This window comes from Gorilla gorilla, chromosome 2 (genome assembly GCF_029281585.2).
Source record: "Gorilla gorilla gorilla isolate KB3781 chromosome 2, NHGRI_mGorGor1-v2.1_pri, whole genome shotgun sequence".
Classification (NCBI taxonomy): domain Eukaryota; kingdom Metazoa; phylum Chordata; class Mammalia; order Primates; family Hominidae; genus Gorilla; species Gorilla gorilla.
The window spans coordinates 57,383,546-57,404,000 of NC_086017.1; positions in this window are offsets into that span (position 1 = coordinate 57,383,546).

Here is a 20,455-nt window from a genome sequence, read left to right on the forward strand (position 1 = left end):
GTTTTTTTAAGACAGAGTCTTGCCCTATCGCCCAGGCTGGAGTATAGTCTGTGATCTCAGCTCACTGCAACCCCCACCTCCCAAGTTCCAGCAATTCTCCTACCCCAGCCTCCTGAGTAGCTGGGATTACAGATGTCCACCACACATCCAACTAATTTCTGTATTTTTATTTTTTTGTTTTTTGTTTTTGTTTTTTGGAGACAGAGTCTCACTCTGTGGCCCAGACTGGAGTGCAGTGGCACGATCTCGGCTCACTGCAACCTCCGCTGCCTCCTGGGTTCAACCAATTCTCATGCCTCAGCCTCCCGAGTAGCTGGGACTACAGGCACATGCTGCTATGCCCGGCTAATTTTTTGTATTTTAGTAGAGATGGGGTTTCACCGGCTTGCCCAGGCTGGTCTTGAACTCCTGAGCTCAGGCAATCTGCCTGCCTTGGTCTCCCAAAGTGCTGGGATTACAGGCATGAGCCGTTGTGCCTGGCCAATTTTTGTATTTTTAGTAGAGAGAGGATTTCACCATGTTGGCCAGGCTGGTCTCGAATGCCTGATCTCAAGTGATCCACTCACCTCGGCCTCCCAAAGTGCGGGGATTACAGGCGTGAGCCACCGTGCCTGACCACATTGCACTTTTAGTTTGCATTTCTGTAGTAATGAATGATGTTGAGCATTTTTCATTTTTTCATGTGCTTATTTGCCATCCATATGCCTTTGGTGAAGTGTGTCTATTCAAATATTTTGTCCTTTTTTTTTTTTTTTTAGACGGAGTCTCACTCTGTCGCCAGGCTGGAGTGCAGTGGTGCAATCTTGGCTCACTGCAACCTCCGCCTCCTGGGTTCAAGTGATTCTCCTGCCTCAGCCTCCCGAGTAGCTGGGACTACAGGCGTGTGCCACCATGCCCAGCTAATTTTTGTATTTTTAATAGAGATGGGGTTTCACCATGTTGGCCAGGATGGTCTCGATCTCTTCACCTTGTGATCCACCTGGCTTGGCCTCCCAAAGTGCTGAGATTACAGGCATGAGCCATTGCGCCCGGCCAAAATACAATTGATTTCTGTATGTTGATCTTATCCTGCAACTTTGCTAAACTTGCTTATTCATTCTAGTAGCTTTTTGAAGATTTCCCTTGGATTTTCTGTATAGATGATTATGTCATCCATGAATAGACAGTTTTCTTCTTCCTTTCTAATCTAGATGCCTTTGATTTCCTTTTCTTGCTTGAGTGCAGTGGCTAGAAATGGTGAGAGCAGACATCTTTTATTTCTGATCTTAGGGCAAAGCTTTCAGTCTTTCACCATTAAATATATGTTAGCTGTGGGTTTTTCATGGATGCCCTTTATCAGGTTGAAAATGTTCCCTTTTTTGATACTCCTTTTTCTGGCCTTGGTAGTTTCCTGGTATGCTGAATGCTTGGTGACCCTCTGCAAGTCTCCAGGTTCTCTCTCTGTGCAACACTGTCATCTCTGGTGCTCTGTCCTATGAACTCCAGCTGCCTTGGTTTCCCCAGACTCTTAGCTCTGTCTTTTCTTTTCTTTTTCTTTTTTTTTTTTTGAGACAGAGTCTTGTCCTGTCACCCAGGCTGGAGCGCAGTGGCGCAATTTCGGCTCACTGCAAGCTCCGCTTCCTGGGTTCATGCCATTGTCCTGCCTCAGCCTCCCGAGTAGCTGGGACTACAGGCGCCCGCCACTATGCCCGGCTAATTTTTTGCATTTTTAGTAGAGACGGCGTTTCAACGCGTTAACCAGGATGGTCTCGATCTCCTGACCTCGTGATCCGCCCGCCTCGGCCTCCCAAAGTGCTGAGATTACAGGTGTGAGCCACCGCGTCTGGCCTTAGCTCTGTCTTTTCAACTCAAGGAGTATTCCAGGGCCAGGCGTGGTAGCTCACACCTGTAATCCCAGCACTTTGGGAGGCCGAGGCAGGTGGCTCACAAGGTCAGGAGATCAAGACCATTCTGGCTAACACGGTGAAACCCTGTCTCTACTAAAAATACAAAAAAATTAGCTGGGCGTAGTGGTGGGCGCCTGTAGTCCCAGCTATTTGGGAGGCTGAGGCAGGAGAATGGCGTGAACCCGGGAGGCGGAGTTTGCAGTGAGCCGAGATCGCGCCACTGCACTCTAGCCTGGGCAACAGAGCGAGACTCCGTCTCCAAAAAAAAAAAAAAAACAAAAATGAAAAATACAGCATGCGGGCATGGTGGTGCACACCTGTAGTCCCAGCTACTTGGGAGGCTGAGGTGGAAGGATTACATGAGCCTGGGAGGCTGAGGTGGAAGGATTACATGAGCCTGGGAGGCTGAGGCTACAGTGAGCTGTGATTGTGCCACTGCACTCCAGCCTGGGCAACAGAGCGAGACTCAGTCTCAAAAAAAAAAAAAAAAAAAAAAAAAAAAAAAGGAGTATTCTAGGCTCCACCTTAGTTTCTCCTCACTGTCTGGAAATTCTTTCAAGGCAGTGTGAACATAGACGATCCTAGGTTCATCACATTATTTTCCCATCTCTCATGGATTATGTCCTTTGCTGGGAATGGAAGTCTGTGGATTATCTTTTTGTTGTTGTTTTATTTTGCTTTGATTATCTTTTGAGATCCAAAGTTAAGAACATATTCCTTTACTGTTTGAGCTTATTGAGTTTTTTAAAAAAGGTCTTTCTTACCCCAAATATCATAAAGATATTCTCTTATATTTTCTTGAAAAGTTATAAAGTATTTCTTTTCACATTTAAGTCTTTAATCTACCTGCAATTGATTTTTGCGTTTGGTGTGAAGGAATACAGATCAATTTTAGAATAGTTTGTTGCATTTAACTTTGCTGGTAAGTTGATTGGTATTATATTGTATCTTTTTTTTTCCCTTTTTTTTCTTCCATTTCTTTCTTCTTATTACTTTTTGGTTCTAGTCTAATCCATATATATTGAATCTTAGATATAGTTGAGGATAATCAATATATTTTTAATATACAATATTGATTCTTCCTATATTTATTCATTCTTGTTTTGATAGTGATGAATTAGTTCTACTTATTTTCCCATTAGAAAGATGCCCTCATTGGCCAGGCGCGGTGGCTCACGCCTGTAATCCCAGCAGGTTGGGAGGCCAAGGCGGGTGACTCACTTGAGGCCAGGAGTTCAAGACCAGCCTGGGCAACATGGTGAAACCTTGTCTCTACTAAAAATACAAAAATCAGCCAGGCAGGCTGGGCACGGTGGCTCACGCCTGTAATCCCAGCACTTTGGGAGGCCGAGGCGGGCGGATCACGAGGTCAGGAGATCGAGACCATCCTGGCTAACACGGTGAAACCCCATCTTTACTAAAAATACAAAAAATTAGCCAGGCACAGTGGCTGGCGCCTGTAGTCCCAGCTTCTCCGGAGGCTGAGGCAGGAGAATGGCGTGAACCCAGGAGGTGGAGCTTGCAGTGAGCAGAGATAGCGCCACTGCACTCCTGCCTGGGCAAAAGAGTGAGACTCCGTCTCAAAAAAAAAAAAAAAAAAAAATCAGCCAGGCATGGTGGTGCATGCCTGTAGTCTCAGCTACTCAGGTGGCTGAGGTGGGAGGATGGCTTGAGCCCAGGAGACAGGGGCTTGCAGTGAGCCAAGATTGTACCATTATGCTCCAGCCTGGGCAACAGAGCAAGACTGCCTAAAAACAAAACAAAACAAAAAATGATGCCCTCATGAACATACTAAACCATGTCTCTTGGTGAACATATGCAAGAGTTTCTTTAGTATCTGGAGTGGAATTGTTGGGTTATAGGCAGCGTTGAATTTATCATAAAGCTAACAAAGCTAATCTACTGTTCATAATGTTGTATTCTTTTTGTCAAAGAGAACTCCCCTCCAATTGTATAAGCTTCAGGTCCTGGAATACTTGGATTTGCCCCCATTGTTGTTTATGCACATGTTGAACAGCATAGTGCAGCTATGGAAAATTCAAACAGCTTCTCTGCAGGAAAGAATAGTGTTCAAAGGACTGGAGGAACAAAAGGGTGAAGGGGATTTTACATAGCGATTAGGAAGCTCCTACCTCCCCTGGCCTTGAGTGCTCTCCTCTGTATTGAAGTGGGCTGGAAGCTTGTAAACTAAAGCTTCCAGACTGCTTTTCCAGCTGGTTTCTAATGCAGCTCTGTCAGGGAGACACTGGAAGGAGATTGGAAGGCAGGAAGAAGGAATTTTTCTGTTCATGATCACTCCCCTGGCAGGGTCAGCATCAGTAGTGGGTGACTGGGCTGCAGCAGGCAGCGACAGTCTCAGCAGAGGCAGCAGGGGTGAGCACAGGTGCCTGGGTTCCAGCAGCCATGAGGGCAGCCACACCTCCCATGGCTCTGCAGTTCCCATAGCTCCTTCTGTCCACAGTCCCCATCACGCCCTCAGTTCGCCATATATTCAGCTTCTTTTGGATCTACAGGCCTTCATCATTTGCATTTTCTTTCCATTAGCTCCATTTCCTTCCGTCCCTAGCAGGAATCTATGAACTATCCTTGAACTCAGAGTTCTCTTGCAGGCACCCTCAACATCTTCATCTTGTTGGCCTCCTGGGAATGGCACCTGCTCTGCAGCTCCCCGTCCTGGATGCATCCTGTAGCCCCACTTCTCTTCCAGGTGCTGGTGACCCTCACTTCTAGAAAACAGCACGGGCCCTGCCAGCCCCAGTCCCCGCGCTGCTGCATAGACACTATGGCTCCCTGTGCCTCCCTGTCTCTCAGTTGATGAGTTGCTGCCTCATCAATAGGTTGTTGTCTGACACCTCTATCATCTGTGACAAGACCTCTATCATCTGTGTTGTTTTTTTTTTTAATAATAGAGATGAGGGCCAGGTGTGGTGGCTCACGCCTGTAATCCCAGCACTTGAGGAGGCTGAAGCAGGCGGATCACTTGAGGTCAGGAGTTCGAAACCAGCCTGGCCAACATGGTGAAACCCCGTCTCTACTAAAAATACAAAAATTAGCCAGGTGTGGTGGCGTGCGCCTGTAGTCCCAGCTACTCAAGAGGCTGAGACACGAGAATTGCTTGAACCTGGGGACTGAAGGTTGCAGTGAGCCAAAATCACGCCACTGCACTCCAGCCTGGGCAACAGAGCAAGACTTCATCTCAAAAAAAAAAATAATAATAAAATAATAATAATAATAGTGATGGAGTTTTGCCATATTGCCCAGGCTGGTCTCGAACTCCTGGGCTCAAGCGATCCTCCCATCTCAGCCTCCCAAAGTGCTGAGATTACAGGTGTGAGCCACCACGCCCAGTCTAGAGAGTTTTCATACCACAAAGTTGAAGGTGAACCTGTAGAACCCATAAACTGTTGACAAAAGAAAAAAGCGGGAAGCAGCCTTGGGTTATCTCCAGCACACCCACCAGAGGGCAGCAGACACTGGCTAAAGCTCTTAGTCGTAAGTCCTGAGTGCTGGAAACAGTTGCAATGGCCAGCACGTGGGCAGAGCTCACCGCAGACAGTCCTCAGAGGTCGGAATCTGCCGTGCATCTGGCAATCTCTCTGCTGCCCCTGCCCCAGCCTGCCCTTAGCTCCTCTCTCTGGAGCCCAGTGGTAGTCTTCATGGGCTCTCCTGCTTCAGGCTGTCCTGACTTAAGGAATGTCCCCACTGCCCTCATCCCTTCACAGCTCCTCTGCAGATCAGAGTGCAAGCCAGAGTCCTACAGTGGCCTCACAGCCCTGGCTGCTTGGAATCCTTACCCGTTCCCCACTCACTATGGCACCACCAGGCTCCACGCTGTTACTCCAGGCCTCAGACACAGGCACACTCAGGGGCCATGTGCTTCTGTTCCCTTTGTTTATGAGCTATTGCCCCAGGTGTCTGCAGAGCACGCTTCCTTGAACTCCTTCAGGTCTTCCCTGAGCACACCCTTGTAAGTACACACAGACGGCACCACCACATCCCTTTCAGCGGGACCCAGGGGAAGAACAGTCACCAGACACCCTCCAGCTCTCTGTTCCTGCAGGGCCCAGCACGGCTGCATACAGCCTCACCTGAGGTCACACTCTTCCTAAGGCAGCCTTCATCTGGTGACTGAGCAAAGCAGGGGCTATAAAGAACTGGCCATTTCCATCTCATGTGAGACTCTGTCCGACTGTCTAACTTCTCCAAGACTTTGTTGGGTGCCCATCACTGTTCAAGTTCTCCTGCCCAATCCTGCTTCCGCCTCCTTCCTTCCACAGGTGTTGGCCTCATATTCCATCTCAGTAAATGCCTCTGAAGAGCCCACACCTGTAATTCTAGCACTTTGGGAGGTCGAGGCAGGAGGATCACTTGAGGCAAGGAGTTTGAGACCAGCCTGGGCAACATAGTGAGACACTATCTCTACAAAAAATTAAATTAGCTGAGCATGGTGGTGCACACCTGTGGTCCCAGATACTCAGGAGGCTGAGATTGGAGGATCACTTGAGACTAGGAAGTCGAGGCTGCCATGAGCCATGACTGTACCACTGCACTCCAGCTTGGGCAGCAGGACAAGAACCTGTCTCAAAATAAATAAATAAAAAGAACGTTGTTCCAGTCACCTGTCTGGCATGTGTACAGCTCTGGGAGACACTCTGCTGGCTTTTCCCAGACGCCAGCCAGCTCCTCCACTTTGACAACTCTTGCCTGCCCAGGCCTCTCCTACTTCTGCCTCACTCCCAGCTGGGGTTTCCTTCCTCATAAAGGACCTCCACTCAGCTCAGCCTTTGGGGAAGCAAGGCTAAATACACTCTTTTGTCATCTTTTGCGACCCTCTTGCAAGCACATCTTTCTCCAGCTATACCATAGGTCCTTGTCTCATTCCTCACATTTTTTGGCACCTACTGTATCAGAGGTATTCTTCTAGATGCTAGGGATACATGACCTCAGGTTATCTGCCTGCCTCAGCCTCCCAAAGTGCTGGGATTACAGGAGTGAGCCACGGCACCTGGCGGCCAGTGCATGTTTTAGACCAGCCACTGAAGCCACAGCACTGGCTGCCTCAGAAGGGGTGGGGCAGGAGGCTGGGAGGGGCTAAACCAGGACTTGCAGTGGGGACAGGGAGAGGAGAAATGTTAAAAAAACTATCCAGGGCCAGGTGTGGTGGCTCATGCCTGTAATCCCAGCACTTTTGGAGGCAAAGGTGAGAGGATCACTTTAGCCCAGGAGTTCAAGGTTGAAGTGAGCTATGATCATGCCACTCCACTCCAGCCTGGGCAACAGAGAAAAACCCTGTCTCAAAAATAGAAACACAGGCTGGGCACAGTGGCTCACACCTGTAATCCCAGCACTTTGGGAGGCCAAGGTGGGCGGATCACCTGAGGTCAGTAATTTGAGACCAGCCTGGCCAACATGGTGAAACCCTGTCTCTACTAAAAATACAAAAATTAGCCAGGCATGGAGGCTGTAGTCCCAGCTGCTTGGGAGGCTGAGGCATAAGAATTGCTTGAACCTGGGAGGTGGAGGTTGCAGTGAGCCAAGATCACGCCACTGTACTCCAACCTGGGTGACAGAGTGAGACTCAGTCTCAAAAAAATTAAAAAATAATAATAATAATAAAGCCTCTGGAAATGGTCCTAAGTGCATTCAGAAAATGAGTAAATATTTATTCAAGTAAATCTACTAAAACTTGGTAGGACTAATCAAAGCTATGATATTTAAACCAACATGCATTCCTTCTTTCTCCTTCCCAGTTCAGTGAGATGGAAAGTCCACTCCAGACTGGTTCAGCCAAGAACAAAGGATTCCCTCTCCAACTAGCTCCCAGTTGGAGAACTGTCTTCCCAAGAGGGATAGAATGCTGGCGTTTTCCACCCGGCTCCCAGCTACCTGTTGCGGAGGCTAAGCCCTATATGAGTATGGCCAAGATGGTAGCTCTCTTAGTGCACCCAGGCCTCACGCAGGGGATAGAGACACTACATTGTGTGTGGTGCCACTGAAAATACCGGGGCCCTGATTGTCTTAATTCTGGCTCATAAGGCAGAGGCAAGCCAAGAAGACTACTTCCCTACTCTCCACAGAGTGACAATCTCTTACAGCAGGTGTGTCACTCAGCAAGAGATGGGCCATTGTCTCTGACCCCAGCTCCAGAGCTGTGGCTCAGAGATTTTGCCTGGGTAAAGGGGAAGGCCGGGAGCTTCAGATTTTTTCCCAAAAAAATTGACTTTGTTTGCAAGAATGTGGAGAAGTTCAAGCCTAATGGTGCTCTCAGAAACAATGGAGGTTCTGATAAAAAAAAAAAGCCATTAAAAGGAATTGAGAAAATAAATCAGAGAGAAGCAAAACCATAGGTTGGCTAGTTTACTAGACAGGACCAAGGAAAGATACAGTTAAGAGCCATTCTGGAGTCACAAGTCTCAATCATTGACCTAAAGAGATGTCCTTTCAGGCCAGGCACGGTGGCTCACACCTGTAGTCCCAGCACTTTGGGATGCAGAGGCGGGAGAATCACTGGAAGCCAGGAGTTCAAGACCAGCCTGGCCAACATGGCGAAACTCCATCTCTACTAAAAATATAAAAATTAGCCAGGTGTGGTGGCACACGTCTGTAATCCCAGCTACTTGGGTGGCTGAGGCAGGAGAATCACTTGAACCCAGGAGGCAGAGGTTGCAGTGAGCTGAGATCACACTACTGCACTCCAGCCTGGGGGACAGAGCGGGACTGCCTCAAAAAAAAAAAAAAAAAAAAAAAGAAAGAAAGAAAAAGAAAAAAAAAAAGGAGAGAGAGAGAGAAAGATTCCTTCAAAAAAGCCCAGATTTAATTGGATTCCTCTGTAGAGCAATTTGTACCCCAAGGAATTGTTGAAAACAGTGGAGCAATCAGACAGCAATTAGCGGAGTGTAACAGCTGTATGTGGTCAGGGAATGAGATCAAGTCCTGCCAGAATCACTGCCATCCCAGGGTGACTGTGGGCATACCCAAGGCTGTGCCCTCTGGGGAGCAACATAAGAGGCTGCACACTATGGGTGGTGATCGGGATTGGGGTGGGGGCCGATGAGTGTAGACTTCACTAAATAATCCACTAGTCACCAAACAAATAAACAAAAACCAATAACAAGCCATGGAACAGAGAAACCAGTGCCCAAAGTTTTACAATATATCACCTAAAATGTCCAGTTTCCAATAACAAATTACATAGAAGACATGCAAAGAAACAGGAAAGTCTGACCCAAACCCCAGGGAAAAAAACAGGCAATAGAAACTACCTGTGAGAAAGCTCAGATGTCAGATTTAATGGAAAGATTTTAAAGCAATCATTATGAATATTTTCAAATAACTAGAGAAAACCATGATTAAAGAAGTAAAGGGGCTGGGCACTGTAGCTCACACCTGTAATCCCAGCACTCTGGGAGGCTGAGGTGGGAGGATCGCTTGAGCCCAGGAGTTTGAGACCAGCTTGGGCAACATAGTGAGACCCCGTCTCTACAAATAATTTAATAAACTAGTTGGGTGTGGTGGCATGTGCCCCTGGTCCCAGCTAGTTGGGAGACTGAGGTGGAAGGATCACTTAAGCCTGGGCAGTCAAGGCTGCAGTGAGCTGAGATTGAGCCACTGCACTCCAGCCTGGATGATGATAGAGCAAGATCCCACCTCAAAAAAAAAAAAAAAAAAAAAAAAGAAGTAAAGGAAGGTGTGATGAAAATGTCCCATCAAATAGAGAATATCAGTTAATAGACACTGGGCATGGTGGCTCACGCCTGTAATCCCAGCACTTTGGGAGGCCAAGGTGGGTGGATCACTTGAGGTCAGGAGTTAGAGACCAGCCTGGCCAACATGGTGAAACCCTGTCTCTATTAAAAATACAAAAATTAGCTGGGCGAGGTGGCTCATGCCTGTAATCCCAGCTATGTGGGAGGCTGTGGCAGGAGAATCGCTTGAACCCAGAAGGTGGAGGTTGCAGTGAGCCGGCACACCACTGCACTCCAGCCTGGGTGACAGAGAGACACTTCATCTCAAAAAAAAAAAAAAAAAAAGATAGATAGAAATTATTATTATTTAAAATTTTTTTAGAAACAGCCTCTGTTCCCCAGGCTGGAGTACAGTGGAGTGATCACAGCTCATTGCAGCCTCGACTTCCTGCGCTCAGGCGATCCTCTCACCTCAGCCACCACACCCAGCTATTTTTTTTTTTTTTTTTTAGACAGAGTCTTGCTCTGTTGCCCAGACTGGAGTGCAGTAGCATGATCTCAGCTCACTGCAACTTCCGCCTCCTGGGTTCAATCGATTCTCTTGCCTCAGCCTCCTGAATAGCTGGGATTACAGGCACCCATCACCATGCCCAGCTAATTTTTGTATTTTTAGTAGAGACGGGGTTTCCCCATGTTGGCCAGGCTGGTCTCAAACTCCTGACCTCAGGTGATCCTCCTGCCTTGGCCTCCCAAAGTGCTGGGATTACAGGCATAAGTTACTGTGCCCAGCCTTTTTTGTAATTTTTTGTTTTTGTTTTGTTTTTTTTGAGACGGAGTCTCACTCTGTCGCCCAGGCTGGAGTGCAGTGGCACCATCTTGGCTCACTGCAAACTCTGCCTCCCAGGTTCATGCCATTCTCCTGCCTCAGCCTCCCGAGTACCTGGGACTACAGGCGCCCGCCACCATGCCCAGCTAATTTTTTGTATTTTTAGTAGAGACAGGGTTTCACCGTGTTAGCCAGGATGGTCTGGATCTCCTGACCTCGTGATCTGCCCACCTCAGCCTCCCAAAATGCTGGCATTATAGGCATGAGCCACTGCGCCTGGCCCTTTTTTGTACATTTATAGAGACAGGGTCTCGATTTGTCCAGGCTGGTCTTTATCTCCTGAACTCAAGCAATCCTCCTGCCTTGGCCTCCCAAACTGCTGGGATTACAGGCTTGAGCCACTGTGCCCAGCTCAGAAATTATTTTTTAAAAAAGAATCAAATGGGCCAGGCGCAGTGGCTCATGCCTGTAATCCCAGCACTTTGGGAGGCCGAGGTGGGTGGACAATTTGAGGTCAGGAGTTCAAGGCCAGCCTGGCCAACATGGCGAAACTTCGTCTCTACTAAAAATACAAAAATTAGCCAGGTGTGGTGGCACACACCTGTAATCCCAGCTACCTGGGAGGCTGAGGCCCAAGAATCACTTGAGCCTGGGAGGCAGAGGTTGTAGTGAGCTGAGATCATGCCACTGCATTCCAGCCTGGGCAACAGAGTGAGACTCTATCCCAAAAAAAAAAAAAAAAAAAAAAAAAGAATCAAATGGAAATTTGGGAGTTGAAAAGTGTAATAATTGAAATGAAAATTTTATTAGATGATCTCAACAGTAGATTTAACTGGCAGAATAAAAAAATAGAAAACTTGAATGTAGATCAACAGAGATTATGCCATCAAAAGAACAGAGAGAAAGAAGAATGAAGAAAAACAAACATAGCCTCAGAGGAATGTTGGACACTGTTAAATATACCCATTATATGCATAAGAATATCAGAAGGAGAAGGTAGAGAGAAAGGAACAGAAAAAAATACTCAGAGAAATAATGACTGAAAACGTCTGAAATTTGCTATAAAGTGTTAATACATCCAAGACACTCACTGAAATCCAAGTAGGGTAAACACAAAAAGATCAATGAACCAAAACATTATATTAAGAATTCTGAAAGGCAAAGACAAAGAAAAATCTTGAAAGCAGCAAGAGAAATAATATGACTCATCAGTTGACAATGAATGCCAATGCCAATAAGCCTTACAGGTAGCTTCTTTTTTTTTTTTTTTTTTCAGACGGAGTTTCACTCTTGTTGCCCAGGCTGGAGTGCAATGGTGCAATCTCGGCTCACTGCAACCTCCACCTTCCGGGTTCCAGTTCAAGCAGTTCTCCTGCCTCAGCCTCCTGAGTAGCTGGGATTACAGGCACGCGCCACCATGCCCAGCTAATTTTTGTATTTTTAGTAGAGATGGGGTTTCACCATGTTGGGCAGGCTGGTCTCAAACTCCTGACTTCGTGATCCTCCCGCCTCGGCCTCCTAAAGTGCTGGGATTACAGGCGTGAGACACTGCACCGGGCTACAGGTGGCTTCTTATCACCAACAATGGAGGCCAGAAGGTAGTAAGAATGCATGTTCAGGCCAGGCGAGGTGGCTCATGCCTGTAATCCTAGTACTTTGGGAGGCTGGGCAGATCACCTGAGGTCAGGAGTTGGAGACCAGCCTGGCAAACATAGTGAAACCCCGTCTCTACTAAAAGTACAAAAAAATTATCTGGGTGTGGCAGCAGACGCCTGAATCCCAGCCACTTGGGAGGCTGAGGCAGGAGAATTGCTTGAACCTGGGAGGTGGAGGTTGCAGTGAGCCGAGATCGCACCACTGCACTCAGCCTGGGCAACAGAACGAGACTCCATCTCAAAAAAAGAAAAAAAAAGAGCATGTTCCAAGAGCTCAAAAAAAATGTCAATTAAGAATATTAGGCCAGGCATGGTGGCTCACACCTGTAATCCCAACACTTTGGGAATCTGAGGCAGGAGGATCACTCGAGACCAGGAGTTCAAGACCAGCTTGGACAACATAGCAAGAACCGCTGCCTCTACAAAATAATTAAAAATTAGCTGGGCATGGTGGTGAGCACCTATAGTCCCAGCTACTGTGTAGGTTGAGGCGGGAGAGTTGCTGGAGCCCAGGAGTTCAAGATGACCATGAGCTTGATCATGGCACTGTACTCCAGCCTGGGCAACAGAGCAAGACCCTGCCTCAAAAAGAAAGAAAAGAAAAAAAAAAGAATATTATATTCAGTAGAGCCACCTTTCAAAATGAAGGTGAAATAGGCTGGGTGCAGTGTCTCATGCCTGTAATCCCAGCTCTTTGGGAGGCCAAGGCAGGTGGATCACGAGGTCAGGGGATCAAGACCATCCTGGCTAACACGGTGAACTGCGTCTCTACTAAAAATACAAAAAAATTAGCCGAGTGTGGTGGTGGGCACCTGTAGTCCCAGCTACTCGGGAGGCTGAGGCAGGAGAATGGTGTGAACTGGAGGGGCGGAGCTTGCAGTGAGCCGAGATGGCGCCACTGCACTCCAGCCTGGGTGACAGAGCAAGAATCTGTATTAAAAAAAAAAAAAAAAAAAAAGAAGGCGAAATAAAGACATTCCCAGATAAACAAAAACAGAGAATTTGTCGCTAGGCTGCCTTACAAGAAATACTAAAGGAAACCTTTTTAGCCTGAAAACAAGCAACTCCAGATAGTAATTTGAATCCATATTTTTTGCCTGTGTTTTCATCTTTTTTTTTTTTTTTTTTTTTGAGACAGGGTGTCACTCTGTCACCCAGGCTGGAGTGCAGTGGCACAATCTCGGCTCACAGCAACCTCCGCCTCCCAGGCTCAAGGTATCCTAACACATTAGCCTCGCAAGTAGGTGGGACTACAGGCATGAGCCACCATGCCTGGCCATTTTTTTTTTTTTTTTTTTTTGCTGGCTATTTTTTTTTTTTTGAGATGGAATTTCACTCTTGTTGCCCAGGCTGGAGTGCAACGGCGTGATCTCGGCTCACTGCAAGTTCTTCCTCCCAGGTTCAAGTGCTTCTCCTGCCTCAGCTTCCCAAGTACCTGGGATTATAGGCATGAGGCCACCACGTCTGGCTAATTTTGTATTTTTAGTAGAGATGGGATTTCTCCATGTTGGTCAGGCTGGTCTTGAACTCCTGACCTCAGGTGATCTGTCTGCCTCGGCTTCCCAAAGTGCTGGGATTACAGGCGTGATCCACCGTGCCCAGCCACCTGGCCAATTTTTAAATTACTTGTAGCGATGAGGTCTCACTACGTTGCCCAGGTTGGTCTCAAATTCCTGGGCTCAAGCAATCCTCCAGCCTCAGCCTCCCAAAGTGCTGGGATTACAGGCGTGAGACACCACACCTGGCCTTGCCAGTGTTTTCATTGCCTTTATACAGAGACAAATTTTTGGAGGTCCTACCATTTTTGCTGACGTCATTATAAATTTTGTTGCCTTAGTTTTAGGTCTTCTAATTTTTGCGTTTTGTTTAGAGACAGAGTCTCACTATGTTGCTCGGGCTGGTCTCCAATGCCTGGCCTCAAGCACCCTCAGTGTCCCCAGTAGCTGGGATTACAGGCATGAACCACTATGCCCAGCTATTTTAAAATTTTGTTTTATTTATTTATTTTCTTACTGACAGGGTCTTGCTCTGTTACCCGGGCTGGAGTGCAGTGGCACAATTGCAGCTCACTGCAGCCTTCAGCATTTGGGCTCAAGCAGTTCTTCCACCTTGGCCTCCTGAGTAGCTGAGACTACAGGCTCATGCCACCATGCCTGGCTAATTTTTTATTTAGATGGGAGTCTTGCTCTGTTGCCCAGACTGGTCTCAAACTCCTGGGCTCAAGCGATCCTCCTACCTTTGGCTCCCAACGTGTTGACATTACAGGCATGAGCCACTGCGAGGGGTCTTCTGCCTGTTTTATTTTGAATTAGAAAGTGTGAGTCCTCCAAATTGGTTCTTTTCAAGATTGTTCTTTTCAATGCAACAATCTGGGTTCCTTGCATTTCAAATGAATTTTAGGATCATCTTGTCAATTTCTGCAAAGAAGGCAGCTGGGATTTTGTTGGGATTGCATTTAATCTTCAGATCAATTTGTGGAGCATTACCATCTTAATAATATTATTTTTTATTTTTTTGAGACAGGGTCTCACTCCGGTTGCCCAGGCTGGAATGCAGTGGCATGATTTCAGCTCACTGCAGCCTTGACCTCCCTGGGCTCAGGTGATCCTCCCACCTCAGCCTCCTGAGTCTCTGGGACTACAGGTGCAGACCACCATGCCCGGCTAATTTTCATATTTTTAGTAGAGACAAGGTTTTGCCATATTGCCCAGGCTTGTTTCAAACTCCCGGACTCAAGCAATCCACCCACCTTGGCCTCTCAAAGTGCTGGGATTACAGGTGTGAGCCACCGCACCTGGCCCTCGCTTAATCATATTAAGTCTTCCAATCTGTGAACACAGGATTTTTTTTTTTTTTTTTTTTTTGAGACAGAGTCTCGCTCTGTCGCCCAGGCTGGAGTGCAGTGGCGCAGTCTCGGCTCACTGCAACCTCCGCCTCCTGGGTTCATGCCATTCTCCTGCCTCAGCCTCACGAGTAGCTGGGACTACAGGTGCCTGCCACCACGCCCGGCTAATTTTTTGTATTTTTTTTTTTAGTAGAAATGGGGTTTCACCGTGTTAGCCAGGATGGTCTCAATCTCCTGACCTCTGATCTGCCCACCTCAGTCTCCCAAAGTGCTGGGATTACAGGTGTGAGCCACCGGAACACAGGACATTTTTTCATTATTTTGGGCTTTAATTTCTTTCAACAATGTTTCTTTTTTCAGTGTAAAAGTCTTACACTTGTTTTGTTAAATTTATTCGTAATTTTTTTTTTTTTTGACACGGAGTTTCACTCTTGTTGCCTAAGCTGGAGTGCAGTGGCACAATCTCAGCTCACCGCAACCTCAGCCTCCCGGGTTCGAGCAATTCTCCTGCTTCAGCCTTCCAAGTAGCTGGGATTACAGACATGTGCCACCACACCCAGCTAATTTTGTATTTTTAGTAAAGATGGGGTTTCTCCATGTTGGTCAGGCTGGTCTCGAACGCCCGACCTCAGGTGATCCGCCCACCTCAGCCTCCCAAAGTGCTGGGATTACAGGCATGCGCCACTGCACCCGGCCTTCATAAATATTTTTAAGTAACTAAAAATAAAAAAGAATATTTAATTCTTTTTGATGCTATTGTAAATGGAATTGTGTGTGTGTGTAACTTTTCTTTTTTTTTGAGACAGGGTCTCACTATGTCACCCAGGCTTGAGTGCAGTGACACAATCACAGCTCACTGCAGTCTCAACCTCTCAGGCTCAAGCCATCCTCCCACCTCAGCCTACTGAGTAGCTGGAACTACAGGCACGTGCCACCATGCCTACCTACTTTTTGTATTTTTTGTAGAGACAGGGTTTCACCATGTTACCCAGGCTGCTCTCAAACTCCTAGACTCAAGTTATCCTCCTGCCCCAGCCTCCCAAGTTGTTGGGATTACAGGCGTGAGCCACCACGCCCGGCCATTCTATGTGTTTTGACAAATGTATAATGACATGTTGATACCATTATAATGTCATACAGAATAGTATCACTGCTCTAAAGATCCACTGCACCACACCTATTCATTCCTCTCTCCTCCAAAAACTTTGTCAACCACTGATCTTTTCACTGTCTCCATAGTTTTTCCAGAGTGTTATACTATACAGTACGTAGCCTTTTCAGATTGGCTTCTTTTGCTTAGTGATATGCATTTACAATTCCTCCATGTCTTTCTTTTTTTTTTTTTTTTTTGAGACAGAGTCTCGCTCTGTTGCCCAGGCTGGAGTGCAGTGGCTCGATCTTGGCCCACTGCAACCTCTGCCTCCCAGGTTCAAGTGATTCTCCTGCCTCAGCCTCCCAGGTAGCTGCAATTACAGGTGCCCGCCACCATGCCCAGCTAACTTGTATTTTTAGTAGAGACGGGGTTCCACCAATTTGGCCAGGCTGGTCTCGAGCTCCTGACCTCAAGTGATACGCTCACCTTGGCCTTCCAAAGTGCTAGGATTATAGGTGTGAGCCACCATACCCGGCCACCTCCATATCTTTTGTGGCTTGATTATTTATTTACTTTTAGCATTGAATAATAATCCATTGTCTGGATGTACCACAATTTATTCATTCACCTCCTGAAGGACATCTTAGTAGCTTTCCCAAGTTTTAGCAATATGAATAGAGCTGCTACAAACATGTGTATGCAAGTTTTTGTGTGAACAAAAGTTTCAACTCATTTGGGTAATACCAAGGAGCATGACTGCTGGATCATGTGGCGAGGGTGTGTTTAGCTTTGTCAGAAGCTGCCAAACTGTCTTCCAAATGACTGTACCATTCTACATCCCCACCAGCAATGAATTTGAGTTAATGAAATTTTTTTTCATTTTCAGATAGTTGCTAGTGTATAGAAATATAATTGATTTCGTATATTAATCTTGTATTCTGCAACTTAACTCATTTATTAGCTCTAATAGTTGTGTGTGTGTGTATTCTTTAGGATGTTCTGTATTTTCTATATACAATATGCAAGTTCATGGCACATAGAAATAAAGATAGTTTTACTTCTTTTCCAATGTGTATGTTTTTAATTTTATTTTCTTGCCTAATTGTCTAGGCTGGACCTTCCAGTACAACGTAACATCCAGATGTACATTTCCAGCCCACAGCCGGTTCCAGCTACCTCACTGATGTGGAGTTCTAATTGGGGAGGAGGAGCCAGGCTGGCTGGAGCAGGTAAAAGCAAAAAGAGAAAGCAGATAAGCTATGAGTCTGCCTTTCTTCATGGTCCAGGACACATAGCCCTCCTGTGTAAATAACTCACAATCTTCCTGCAGCCAGCTATCACCAGACCCTCAGCTGATAGAAAAATGCAAGTTAGCTCACTGCAACCTTGGCGTTATCATGACTACACAAAGCCCTCTTCGACACAGCACAAACACCACCCTATAAAATCCCCAGCAAGCCTTTGTCTCTTTGCAGTCAGCTCCTCTCTTGCTGACTTGCCCATTGCACCCTTGCAACATATTTTCATGCTTTTTCTAACAATTCTACCTTTCTTTACCTACAGCTGTCTTGGTAAATTCTTTTACCGCCCGGGTGACACCAGCCCCAGATAGTTGTGACCTGTGACACTTTGGTGGCCCGTATGGGGAACTCTCTCTCCTTACAGGAAACTCTCTCCCCTCTGTCTTTCTCTTTCCCAACTTGGGACCCTTGGTGGAAAGCATCTAAGCACAGAAACAACTGTAGGTCTCTGGCTGGAGCTACACTCTGGTGGGACTGAAAGGTGTCCGTGTGAAAGCGTCTGACTGCCACCAGTCCAGATAGTCGCTGCTCACCCACAACAACTGACATAGCTACTTAGATGCCTAATAGGAGTCTCCAACCAACTCATGATCGTCTCACCAAACCTGCTTCTCCCACAGTGTTCTGCAGTTCTATCCTTCTAGTATTGAAACCAAGTCATCCTTCACTTCTCATTTTCTTTTTCTTTTTTTTTTTGAGACAGGGTCTGACTCTTTCACCCAGGCTGGAGTGCAGTGGCACAATCTCAGCTCACTGCAACCTCTGCCTCCTCGGTTCAAGCAGTTCTTCTGCCTCAGCCTCCCAAGTAACTGGGATTACAGGCACCCGCCACCATGCCCGGCTAATTTTTGTATTTTTAGTAGAGACAGGGTTTCACCATGTTGTCTAGACTGGTCTTGAACTCCTGACCTCAAGTTATCTGCCCACCTCGGCCTCCCAAAGTGTTAGGATTACAGGCGTGAGCCACTGCACCCAGCCTACTTCTCACTTTCTTTCATCCCACATTGGGACCACCAGTAATATCTGTGGTCTCAACCTTCACAATATGTCCAGAATGTGACCACTTCCCACCAGCTCTATAACCAGCAGTCCACTCTGAGCCTCCAGCATCTCCTGCCTGGGTCAGTGCAGGAGGCTCCTAACCAGTCCTCTTAGTCTACTCTTGCCCTAGCTTCAGCTAAGTGATCCTTCTAAAATTAAATCAGGCTGGGCACAGTGGCTCATGCCTATAATCCAGACACTTTGGGAAGCTGAGGCAGGAGGATTGCTTGATCCCAGGAGTTGGAGATAAGTCTGGACAACATGGCAAGACCCTGTCTCTACAAAAAATAATAAAATTAGCCAGGCATGGTGTTGTGCGACTGTGGTCCCAGGTACTCGGGAGGTTGAGGCAAGACTACTTGAGTCTAGGAGGCCAAGATTGCAATGAGTCATGTTCACAACTCTGCACTCCAGCCTGGGTGACAAAGTGAGACCCTGTCTCAAAATAAAGAAATAAATAACAAAACTAAATCAGACCACATCATCCTTCTGCTAAGTACCCTTCAATGGCTTTTACCACATTCTGTGAGAAAAGCTGGGGTCCTTACAGTGACCTAAAGGCCAAGGTTTCACTTCAATTCATTTGATTTCCCCTCCCTCCCTTCCTTCCTTCCTTCCTTCCAAGGGTGGGAATAACTCAGCCCCTGGCTAGAGGGCAAGGTCCCACTCCTGGGCGGCCCCCATGCCTTGCATTCCATATTCCAGTCCCAGCTCAGGCGCTCCATCACTGAGTGGCATTGGGCAAGTCATGGCCTCTCTCTGGGCATCAGTTTCCCCATATGTAAGTTTCCACAGAGGCTGGTATAGGTGGCCAAATGTTTCCTTCCATCCTGACTGTCCAGGATTCTGTGATTCCCTTCTAAGCTACTGTGTCCTCAGGAAATCCCTTGTGCCAGCCTGTGGGTAGCTCAGGCCTTTATGGCAGGGTGCGGGTGGCCCCCGGGTCCTGGAGCTCTGGCTTCAAGCAGATCTGGATGGGGCTGGATGCCAGCCACCCACCAGAAGTGGGACTGGGGCTCCCTGTGCCCCCCCAAAGCACAAGACTTGGAGGGCATGGGATTGGCGGTCCCTCGTCACCTTTTGTTCCTGTCTCTGGGGCATTGCAGGCCAATGGAAACGCAGCCCTGAGAATAAAAGCCCCTTGTCCAGAGTTCTGAGCCCTAATCCTCTTACGTGTCACCAGCGGAAAGCCGGAGCCGGTGGCAGAAGGGCTGCTCTGATTCCCTGCCAGCCTGCCCCTCGTCCCACACTCTGGTGCCAACCCAGTCGCATCACAAAGGGCTGCTGCCCCAGCCAAGCAACTGCACCACTGAATGCAATCACCACTCGGGCCCCGGCGACGGAGTGCTCAGACCGAGAGCTCTGGACAGGGCTTGGATGGTTCAGGAAAGGCTGAGCATCCACCCTGTCCTGAGAGCCACTGGCCAAGTCAGAGCCCCAGCTTTGCCCGGTGTGGCTGGGCCCAAGGTTCTTCCTCCCTCCCTTGGGATCCCAGATTGTTGTTCTAGCCATAAGGTGGCCCTGGATTAGGTAGTCATGGGACCTCTCTTGGTTCCCTCTTCCCTTTAGGAAGCGTAGACAGACCCACAGCTCTCTGCTGAGACTGGCGGGGCCTGGAAGAGGTGGGTGCAGTGGCCTCCCACACAGAACCTCCCTGTCTGAATAGTCGAGGGACAGACACCTCCATACAAGGCAAGAAGTGCCCCTGTTCCAGTGTGGCCTCTCAGAGGATACAGCAACCCGCCTGACCCCTGGGGAAGCTGGACAAGGCTCTGCTGGACTTGGAAGAGTGGGTAGGAGCAGAACAGATGACTGAGGTGGGGTTGGGAGAAGAGGAAGGAGGTGGGGCCTGCCAGGAGGACAGCGGTACAGCTGAGGACGGTGTTCTGAGGATGGGGGTGAGCAGCTGGCAGCGGCTACACAAGGACTGTAAAAAGTGAACCCTGTCCCAGAGGCCTGGGCATGCAAAATAGGGACACAGGTACCCCACAGAGAGAGGACTTCAAGAAGACAGAGGACAACTGGCCACCAGTTTTATCTGAATATTTAGTTGGGAGAAGTTAAAAAGGTACCATATAAGCACTATAAAGTCAGTGCTTTAAAAGGAAAACAAACAGCCGTGA